We start from the raw sequence: 10,909 nt of genomic DNA, 5'->3' as shown, positions 1-10,909 counted from the left end.
TTTGTGTAAGAAAATAGATTATAGTGATATTGCAGCTTTTGTGCACATATTTTTCCAATTTTCAAAAGAGGATAAATTTGTTTTTGGACATATTTGTGTAAACAACATCCAAGCTTCAAGCCTCTGGGGGTGTGTTTCCCATGGCAGCTGTTGACAGACATCTGAGAGCTGCCGTTGCTAGGAGACATGCTGTCAACTTCGATAGTGCAAGCACGTCAGACTTTTTAGCTTACGAACACTGATAGGCCTTTTCAAAAAATCCACAGTCTGTCCCCAACATTTGGAAGGACCCATCATGCTATTAAGTTTGTATTATGCTCAGAACGTGGAAGCTAGTTAGCTGAGCTTGATAACGTTTGCACTGATTCCCACTAGATGTTACTTTTTGTTCATGTTATTTCGACACCTGCTGAGTTTAGTTAGCGCTGTGTTTGTCCAACATAAACACTAGCTAACAAGCATTAGCTGTCTCTTTTGGGTCAGCAACTGTCTCCAGATCAAGTCTTAAACTGTTTTTGCATGTTTTGAACCTTTCTAGCCTCCCAGTATCCCACCGCACTGGCACCTATGTGGCCCTGTGGTAGCAGCAGAGCGATTATTCTGTTCCAACTTGGAACATCTGCCCTGTAGCTGGCTACAACGCTCAATACCCACCCAGACAAATTGTAAACGACCCCATCAGATAATCCAATTCCACCTGGCTGTCCAAACGAGCGGCTGAGCTGCATGGATGGTTATTAGTCATTGATTACAGCACTCAATGATTGCCTATCATAGCATTAGATAAAGCTCTAAGCACCAATGCGCTGCATGTCCTTTCACTGGATTCATTAAAAAACAGAATGGGAGCAATTGAGCATTATTACTGTCAAATATTACTGTTTGCTTTTATAATGGGGATTAATGATGATGAGGAACACAGCCTTGTAAGTCCATCAAGCGAACACACACACAACCACACTCACATTCCCCAACAAATTGATAGAGGTCCCTGCACTCAGAATATATTGTCATCTCTCACCTCTCTCTCATGCTTTCTGTAAGGAAATAAAGAAACAAATAAAGTAACTGTGCAAACTTTGAGCCTCCATCTGCATGCAGACGAGTATTTGTTGATCGGTTGAACTTATGTACGTTTGTTCATCTTCTGAACACCCTCTAGCTTCAAAACATTCAATACATAGAAAATGTAATATTTGCAAATATCTTCAGCTGTCTGTTTCAGACAAGCCTGACCTTTTAAAATGAATATATCTTCTTATCATGAATACAGTTTTGATAGATTTGTTTGAACCTGTGCTGCTGCCACGCCGCATACAAACAGCAGCACTCCCTTTGGCTGTATTTATTTGCTGTGGCATTTTGATGCGCCCCGCTTCACGCCGTGAGCTGTTCATCAGGGGCCAGCTCATCATCCTTTGGGAGGAGATTGCAGACCTGCACCGCACACTTGAGACGACCCAAACGGAGGATAAAAGACTGCTCTCCCACCTGTGTTCAACAAACCTCACCTAATCCACAAACATGTCTGGTGTTGCATCATGAAAAATGTACTGCGTCTGTCTGTCTGTATGTAAACACGTGGTTCAGTCCGACACAACCAGCTGCTGTCACCGTGATCACCTCTTCTATGTACATCTATCTATTCTGTATATCTATTGAGACCAGTACATCGACAGGGTGAATGTCTTGATTGGAGTGAGGACCTCCACACCCAAACTGACCTTCTTATTAAAGGCAGAGCTTCCATCATGAGCTTTAGTGAGAGAAAAACAGGCCTTACAGTACTTGAGATGGAAAATCAGCTCGATATGCATGATGAGCCACTGGGTTATGTGCTCCGACAGACCAGACATAGGGAACATGTCATGAACTCTCACCTGGTTCAAGTGACGGGGGTAACAGATTATAGCAATACTGACAGAGAAGGGATGAGCAAAAGGAGGGAAGCAAATGTAAGACTGTGAACTAAACCTTGTCCATCAGCACAGGTTGCGTATTGAACTCGGAAGATGGGGTCGTACACCACCTGAATGCGTGTGCTTGTGTGGCACAGAATGAAAAACGTATTATATACGTCCTCAAACTCAAACGATCAGAGTATCCGAAATTTGAGCATTACTCTAATTATCTTAATTAAGTTTTTTATAGGCACAGACAGGAGAGTCTATGTTGAGTGACAATGTTGTTTAGTGATGTTAGTCGTGTGTTGAAGTAATTTTACTGTATGTGGAATATTGTTTGGACATTTTTAATTGGTCATGTGAGGTTATTTTATATGTTTTATTGTGATATTTAAGTCAAAAAACACACTAACCTACTAACTAACTATCCCTGGACGCATGTGTTAATTATGATCAAATTGTCACCTTAGAGATATTTCCTCTTAAAAGTTTCCTATGAGTGTCATACTTTATGTACCAGAGGAAGATCACACTAACTACATCTGACTTATAATGGAATAAAAGGCCAACATACAGTAAATATCAGAGGATGTGACCTATTACATCCTCTGTGCAGGGATCCAACACTGATGCAACACACACATAAACACATTGTACATCATCCTCTCCCCAGCTGGCAGTTTGGTTTATGAGTCAGGGTCATAAGCAGCAGGTGAACTTCCTGTGATGCCGTCACATGTGAGTGTAAGGGGGCTGCCAGGAAATGACACGTAGTCTAGGGGGGTGATGCTGCCAGGTTGCTCTGAGACAACAAGCACACACACATACACGTTGTCTGTCTATCTGTGAGGCTCCCATATGTTTCTTAATGCAATCTCTATCCATGCTGGACATGGTGCTTGATGTCATTTTTTTCATGTCCTCTCCATATGGACCACATGATCTCAGGTAGCTGCAAGCAGGACAGTGCTGTGGAGGCCAGTGGAGCTGCAAACATCCTTAAAATTAATACAGAGCTTTATTTTCCGCGGTTGGGCATTTGGCACTTGTGGAAAATAGGCAACATGGTGGACAGATACAACCCCACCCATAGTCCCTGAAAACTTGGCTTCAAATCTTAAGTATTTTTCTATAACATTAAATATTAATGATTAAATAAGCAACAATCAAAGTTTAAACAAGACCAATTCTACAGCCACGCTAGCAACTCTGGCTATACTGTGCTTTGAGCTAACAATGCTCACGATGACAATGCTAACATGCTGATGTTTAGCAAGTATAATTGCCATGTTCAGCATCTTAGTTTTGCACGTTAGTATTGCTAACATTTGCTAATTAGCACTTAGCGCAAAGTACAGCTGAGGCCGATGGGATTGTCATTTGTTTCGCAGGTATTTGATCAGAAACCAAAGTATTGGACGAATTAAGATTTCGAAATTTTGCTGGTGCTTGAGGAAAAGTCAGGGGATCACCAAAGTCATAAAGGTTCATCATCTAGGAACCATGAATGTGCTTATCTATCAAATAGATGTTAAGACATTTCACTGGATAATGGAATGTTTTTACATACGTCTGGGGACCAGGAATGAGCTATTTCAGAAAGGACCAAAGTGGCCACTAGTGTGGCTAAAAAACATGATTAGTTGTTTTTTTAAGAGGTATACATTCAAAAGGTTGTCGCAGTGGTCAGGACTGTATGTAGTGGATTGTCTGACATCACACTCTGGTCCTTTTGGCAGTCTTATGTCAGTTTAATGTCTGAGCTGCAGGTGCGCTCTTTAAAAGAAATATCTTCAGGGTTGCATTATTTGGTGTTAACAAGCCCAGCAAGCCCCCACTCCTTTCCTCTTGCTGCTCCCAGTAGTGTTTCCACTTCCACCATCTGAAAGCTGCCAATGATTTCAGTCTGGAGTATGTTCTTGTATCTGTGTCACAGTGAGACACAACACTAAACCCTCTGTACTCCCTCTGACTCCTCACCAGTGTTCCCAATTCACCCATCTTATTAGCAAGGCACATTTCCCTTAATGATCATAGCCTGAAAGTATTTCTCTTCATATTAGCTGTACATCTGTAGCATAGCCTCCTCATAAAGTGTTTCTTGACTGCTGGAGCAATTTTGTCTCTGAAAGCCCACGGCTTTTTGATTACAATTAACATTTTTAAAGGCCTCTAATGTCATAACACCTTTGTTTTAATGTGATCATTCATCTGAGAAGCATCTGCAGGATAATGGTTTTCCCATGGCATATTTTCAGCTCTAGATTATTCTTGGCCCAAGGCTAATTTAGCCCATTACATTTTTTACATTTACATTTTAGACGTGTAGCTAACACTTGTATCTGGAGCTGCTTACTGTGAGATCATCAACATTACCAGCAATAAACATTGTCTGAAAATTATGTAATCATAAAGAAACACTGAATGTGTATGAATACTTCTTATGAGAAGTGGGATTTAACCCACATTATCCATAAATGCTGCTGCCTCAGCCCAGCACTGAGCTTAACGGCCGGTGCTTCTGACAAGAAAAGGAGGTAATTCGAAGAACCACTTGGAAAATTTTAAATCACCTTTGATCCAGATTTGATGTCATTTTAAATTGTATTCAGTTTCATTTGGAGGATTTTAACATTTGTCCAATGCAGCTTATCAAGAGTGGAGCAGCTGGAGGTGGGAATATGAACTGTTGCAAACTGTCAGTGTAAGTGGGCATTGTTGTTGAAAGTAACTGTAGTTCTTGTACATTCTCTTTTCCCTCCCTTGAGCTAAACTGACAAAAACTTTCTGTCTGCTACGTCTTGCACTGCTTCACATTACATGAACCCGGCCAGTCTGGGCCAACAATTCCGACACATTTTAAAAATCATATGTGGCCCCGACTGGCCTGGAGCCTGGTCTGCAGTCAGGAGGGTCTAGGTATTCACTCTTTAACCCATTCAGGGTTGGCTAATCTGTGCCGACAGCTGGGTTACTGCAGTCACATAAGAATAAGAATAAAACTCATCTAGTGTAACATAGCATTAATTCATATGCTAAATGTGACAGGTCTAGGCTAACCCACGTCTGCAGGCTACAGTCTGCTTTAAAATGTTCCTGTGTGAAATGGTGCTTTGCCCAGAGCCGAGAACCAATTTAGCGCTTGGAGAAGGCCGGTGTAAGAAACGCTTCAGGGAGCTATAATCAATCATAATTGCTCCGAGTAGGGTGGTAAGTGCATTGCTCATCTTTCTGCTGTGGCATTCCCCTCACTGCTGAACCATTCCCCTTTTATTCAGCAGTATGTTGAGGTGGACGACAGGCAGCGAACGGCAGCCACAGTGCTGGAGATGGTTGATCCATCACTGAGAGTATTCCCGCCTTAACAGGAGCTGTATTAAAACACATTGGTCAAAGTCTTAAGTCATATTACTGACACAAAGCCTGTATGCTCCCTCTGAGTCTTAGGTCACAGCCAACTCCTTATTTCTTCATCACACACACACACACACACACACACAAACACACACGCAGACATTTGAAGATGATGTTGCAGATATCATTAGACCCTGACTGGTAAATTATAGATCAGTTGGCAAACACAGCGCTCTCTCACTGTGCTAGAACATTTGTGCTTCTTCACCACAACATTTAGAAAAAAATGAACACTAATTATGAATAATGTATTGATGGCAGTAATTTATACTCTTCACATTTCTTTTTCTCTATACAAAACACATGCACTAGTGCTGCTTCCAATATTACTGGATCATTTGGAGTTGAATAAATAGTAATTATCAATATGTCAGGGGGAAAGCAATTGAAAGCCCCATTTTGTAACTTTTTTTCCCATTTCTCACCTGACTTATCATTGTACTGAAAGTTAATTTGAAAATTTGTGGAAAAATACTTTAATGTACGGTAAATATGAAACTGCCACAAGCAGCCAGTTCACTTAGCTTACAGAGTGGAAACAGGGGGATACAGCTAGCCTGTCCATAGGCAACAAAATATGCCAGCACTTCCAAAGCTCACTAACAAACACATTATATCTTGTTTGTTTATCCATCCATCCATTTCCCGTCACTTATCTGGGGCCAGATCGCGTAGCAAAGTAGTCCAGACGTCCCTCTTCCAGAGAATTCCAGAGAATTGAGAGCTTCACCTTCAGGCTCAGCCACCTCTTCACCACAACAGTCTGGTACAAAGCCGGCATTACTGCTGACGTCTGTCGACCTCATGCTCCATTCTACCCTCATTCATGAATAAGACAGCTTCAAACCGCCCCAGTGCGTGCTGGAGGTCCCAGTCTGATGAAGCCAACAAAACCACATCATGTGCAAAGAGCAGAGAAGCAATTCTCACCCTGGCTGTGCCTTGGGATCATATCCATGAAAATCACAAACAGAATTGGTGACAAGGGACAACCCTGGCTGAGTCCCAACACAGCGCTTGATTTCCTGCCGAGAATACACAGCTGTCACTGTGTTTGTTTAATCCATACAAAAACCAAACGGGGAGTTATATGCAGGGACAGCTGGTGTAAATGGGCTAACGGGGCTAAGCCCTCCCCATTTTTTTACAATAAAGATGAGTAAATGATTCTTAAAAAACTGTACAACAGGTGGTTTTAAATTTTATTGAACCCTAGAGTAGCAGCCGCACCAAATAGTCACAAGAAAAACACATATATATCTAAATGGGCTGATTTTTTACAGCCCAAACACAGCAGCTTCAGCTTCCATTCATCTTCATAGTGTTGTGAGTGACAGGTGTCGTGGCACGGCCCCTTGATTTTCTGATCATTCGAGCTAAATTCATTCAGCCCGCAGGCCGCTGACTTCTGACAAATGACAGTACAGTGGGGTGGCGCTACTGTCTGTCACTAGTTGGAAGTGAGTGATTGTGGCAATGGCGGGTGAGACATGGCGAGGTGGATTATTTACATTATAATCTGTTTTCTTCGATGTCTTTGGAGAAAAAATTGGAAGTGAAGAGACCGGGGACACATCGTCCAGACGATGTTCAAATAACACAAAAGGACAAACAACAAAATCATAAGTTTTGTGTAACTTGGTTTCAACGAAAGGACTGGCTAACGGCAAGTGTAGCTCAGAATTCACTTTTCTGTTTCCCATGCTTGCTTTTTGGAGGAGACACAGCTTGTAGAGATACAAGAACTGGTAAAGAAAACCAGGCATTCACTATCACGGATTGTGGACTGTATTAAATTTTGTGGGGCACACATGCTAGTTCTGCGACAGTCCTGAATGATCAGTTGGGACAGCGTGTCAATCCACCAAACCCACAGCCTGTCCGCATTACTGGGGGACCTCATGCATGTTGATATTCTACACAACATTCTTCAAAAACGACCCACGGATCCTCTCAAAACTAGACAGGCCCTGGAGAAATGTACTTGCTCCATAGCTGAGCTGAAGGGCAAACTGACCATCGATGACAGCCAGCCACATCCAGATGCAGACACAGCTGTTGCTGCAGCAACACAGCGCGCAGGATGCGGCGGTCTGATAATGTGTCATTAGCCACATGGTGCTGTGAAATAATGACAGAGCAGTCAAAGGCTCGCTTTGAGAAAGCACTTAGTGTCTTTTGAACTTACTGACCCAGAGCTGTTTCCGCTGTTTAAGACCAGTTTCCCCCAGAAGCAGCTGGACATTGCAAGTGAGCATTTCCCAATGATCTGCAGAGAGAAACTGAAAGGTGAGCTGATGGTGATGTACAGTAGTGTGGAGTTTGCAGAGTTAAAGTCTGCTATGTCACTTTTGAGGATGTTGACTGAGAACAATCTTCAGAGCACTTTTTCTGAAACATTGAAACTAATGCAAATAGCCATCACAACCCCCATCACATCGGCTGAATCAGAGAGGTGTTTCAGTACACGTAAGAGGACCAAATCATTTCTCCGGAGTACTACGGGACAGGATAGACTGAACGCCCTGGCTATGCTGTCTATTGAGCTGGACTTCAATGGCATGGTGATTAACCTGTTTGCGTCCCAGAAAGGTCGTCGATGTGAGCGTCTCCTCAAATAAGGTAGGCCCAAGACTATAGACCTCTTAAAAGACCACCACGCGTTTGCTTTTCTGTCTGTATAATGCCTGTCTCTCTGCTATAACGACCTTTGTTTTTGCTGGGGTTACCAGATTGTTTTAATCGGGACATACGGTTTGACACAATGTTCTGCAAAACAGCTGTGATAAAAACAGTTACAGGTTATAGTTGTTATACATTTTGTAGTGCATCCCTAGCTGGACCCACAGAACTTCAATGGATTCACCTTCTATGTGTAGACCCTTTTCTGACATTGCAGGCTACATGATAGAATACCATTTTCGCATATTTTGTTTCTGTTAAAAAATTAAAGGCATGAACTAATGTGTACAGAGAATAATAGTCAAATGGTGTGTGTGTGTTTTGATGTGTGTGTGAAAGAGAAGGGAGGTGGGGAGTGAGTTTTTGCATCAGGCCATTTTTGTGGGTACTCCTCTATAGTGTTGTAGAGCGCTAGAGCTATAACAAGGTATATAGTGGCATTGCTTGGCATCTCGTATGTGATACTGCTGTTGCTGCAGCGTGAACTATTGATGGGTATAATGCATTTGTCAGCCCACCCACCCAATATCACCACCAGCCGTCACTGGTTATATGCCAGACTATTTCTTGGCAGTGACTTCCCCTGTTTCCAGTCTTTATGGTATACCAACTGCCGGCTGTAGCTTCATATTTACCGTACAAATAAGAGAGTGGCATCAATCTTCTCATCTTACTCTCGGCAAGAAAGCAAATATTTCCCAAAACTATTCCTTGAGGCTTACAGTATATCTACCATTTCAGAACACTCACTGCAAAACTACATATTTTTTATATTTTGTCATTAAGTGCAGGAGGTGGGGAATGGCCATTGCTTTCTTTAGTGTTGTACTTCCCCTCCAAGTTTCTCCCACTGAAGTTATTAACAGCTCTGTTATGGCATCAGTCTGCCTTATTCCCACAAGCACAAGTTTGAAAAAGAAACTGTTGGCCACTCTGAGCCAGAGAGAGAGAGAGAGAGAGAGAGAGAGAGAGAGAGAGATTTTGCCAACAGCGCCAATCGACCTACTTCCGATTTTGCGGTGCGGATCAGTTTCAGGTTTTTGGCCAATGGGTGGCTGCATGGTACGAATGTTTACCCCGCACAGGAAGGAGGGAAACCTTTTTGGTGCAGAGCAGAGAGTCTGGGTTTCAGAGCTGCTGTAACCACAACCAATCACTGGGGAAAATCTCCCCAAAGCCATTTGTGTTTGTGTGTGTGTGTTGCCCTGACTTTGAAGCTTACAGTTTCTAGTCTTATCAGATCTATCGGGAGGTACTGCACAACTATTTTTGACATTGCAGTGGCCATCTAGGAGGTAAAGTCAGTATAATGTCGGCTGATACTATCAATATTTACTTTATGTAGCAGCTCAGTATAATTATGTTATATTGGACAATTTTGCAAATGTACATCCAATGCCAATGTTCAGTGCCAGTGCAGGAAGTTGTGCGTCCTACAGTGTTGGGAAAGTGTAGTGAGCTAAGCTACCAGTTACTCTACATGAAATGAAGCTTCACTACACTGAAGCTACCACCCAGAGAAATGTAGCAAGCTAAACTACAGCAACATGGCAAAAATAGCTTACTTTTGCTCTGTTTTTTTTTTTTACACTGAACCAACTTCATTCCAAGTCAATGCTGTCAATAAGCTGTGCTCTCTGCTCTCAGTGCTCCCAAACCAACCACGTTTAATTTTATTCATTTTCTGCCTACAGAAAGTGAAAAACGTGTAGCTAGCTAGTGATTAGCTGTTGACAAATTACTGGTGTTTGCAGACTGCACTGAATAGTGATGGTTGTGAACTTAAGCTGGAGTGTCTGTATTCCGCTACAGCAGAGACGTCGTAGGCATCAGCCCAAGAATTGGTACGTGATGTCACAATTCAAGTTGTCTTCTTTTTTCTTTTTTTTTTACTGTAACCATGTTCTTTCCCAAACCAAATAATTACATTTTTCAACTTTTGTTTTATTGTAATTGTGGCCATTGTGACTATCAGTCATGCTGTAGAGATTTGGGAAACGCAGAGTCAGGAAAAAACATATATCAGAGCAGGCAGCGCATTGGTCCTCTGGCTGCCTTTCTGCTTGTGCCTCCATTCGTTGTTTTTGCTCCCCCATTTGATTTAGCTCCTCGACTGTACACCCCAGTTTGAATAAATATGGTGGGCCATCAAAGTGAAACGACTAACAATCACCCTAATAACAGGCCACTGGATAATTAGCCATTGCACATAGCATGTCCACACACTAAGACAGCGTCCAACAGCCTCACACATAAACAAACTGGCGTGTAGCTAGTTTGTTTAGCTGGCAAGTTGTCCCAGAGGCAGATCCCTCTTCAGTTAGCTACAACAGCTACGGCTACTTACTGTGTTTACTTGCGGTCAAACTCAAACAAAAAATCTCAAACAAAAAAGTTTTTGAAATGATTTATTTAAATTGAAGTTTGCTTGAAAAGATTTAGCAGGCTCACGTTGCTTGCCTCGACATACGTTGGTGAGTGCAATGTTAGCATGACCTATAGCCACAACTATGAATGCCACAAGTGTTTGAGTTTCCTGACCTTAACCGTACCTCAATTATTTGCTTCTGTACCTTCACCAGATGATAGTACCATATGATAATAACTGAAGTTCAGGAGGAAGAACTACATTTTATCACACCAAGCTAATTCCTCCCAGCCTCCAATGATGCACTCCACACACAGTATACTTACAGTGCCCACTCCATGCTTTGCTTTTCACAGCCTCCACACCTTCTCTTTCTGTTTCTCCATGCAGGTTCCTCTTGTTGGGGTTTTTGTTTTCATCAGCAAAGAGACCGCCAAGACTCTGAAGTCAAAGAATCCATTGTCTTCCCCACGCATCTTAAACTAATCTACTGCCAAATCAACTGACAACCCTCGTGTGTCAACAGCTTCATCTCATTCAT

The sequence above is a fragment of the Siniperca chuatsi genome, linkage group LG19, assembly GCF_020085105.1.
Source record: "Siniperca chuatsi isolate FFG_IHB_CAS linkage group LG19, ASM2008510v1, whole genome shotgun sequence".
NCBI lineage: Eukaryota > Metazoa > Chordata > Actinopteri > Centrarchiformes > Sinipercidae > Siniperca > Siniperca chuatsi.
The sequence above is the reverse complement of the archived record's forward strand: the minus strand, read 5'-3'. Positions refer to the sequence as shown.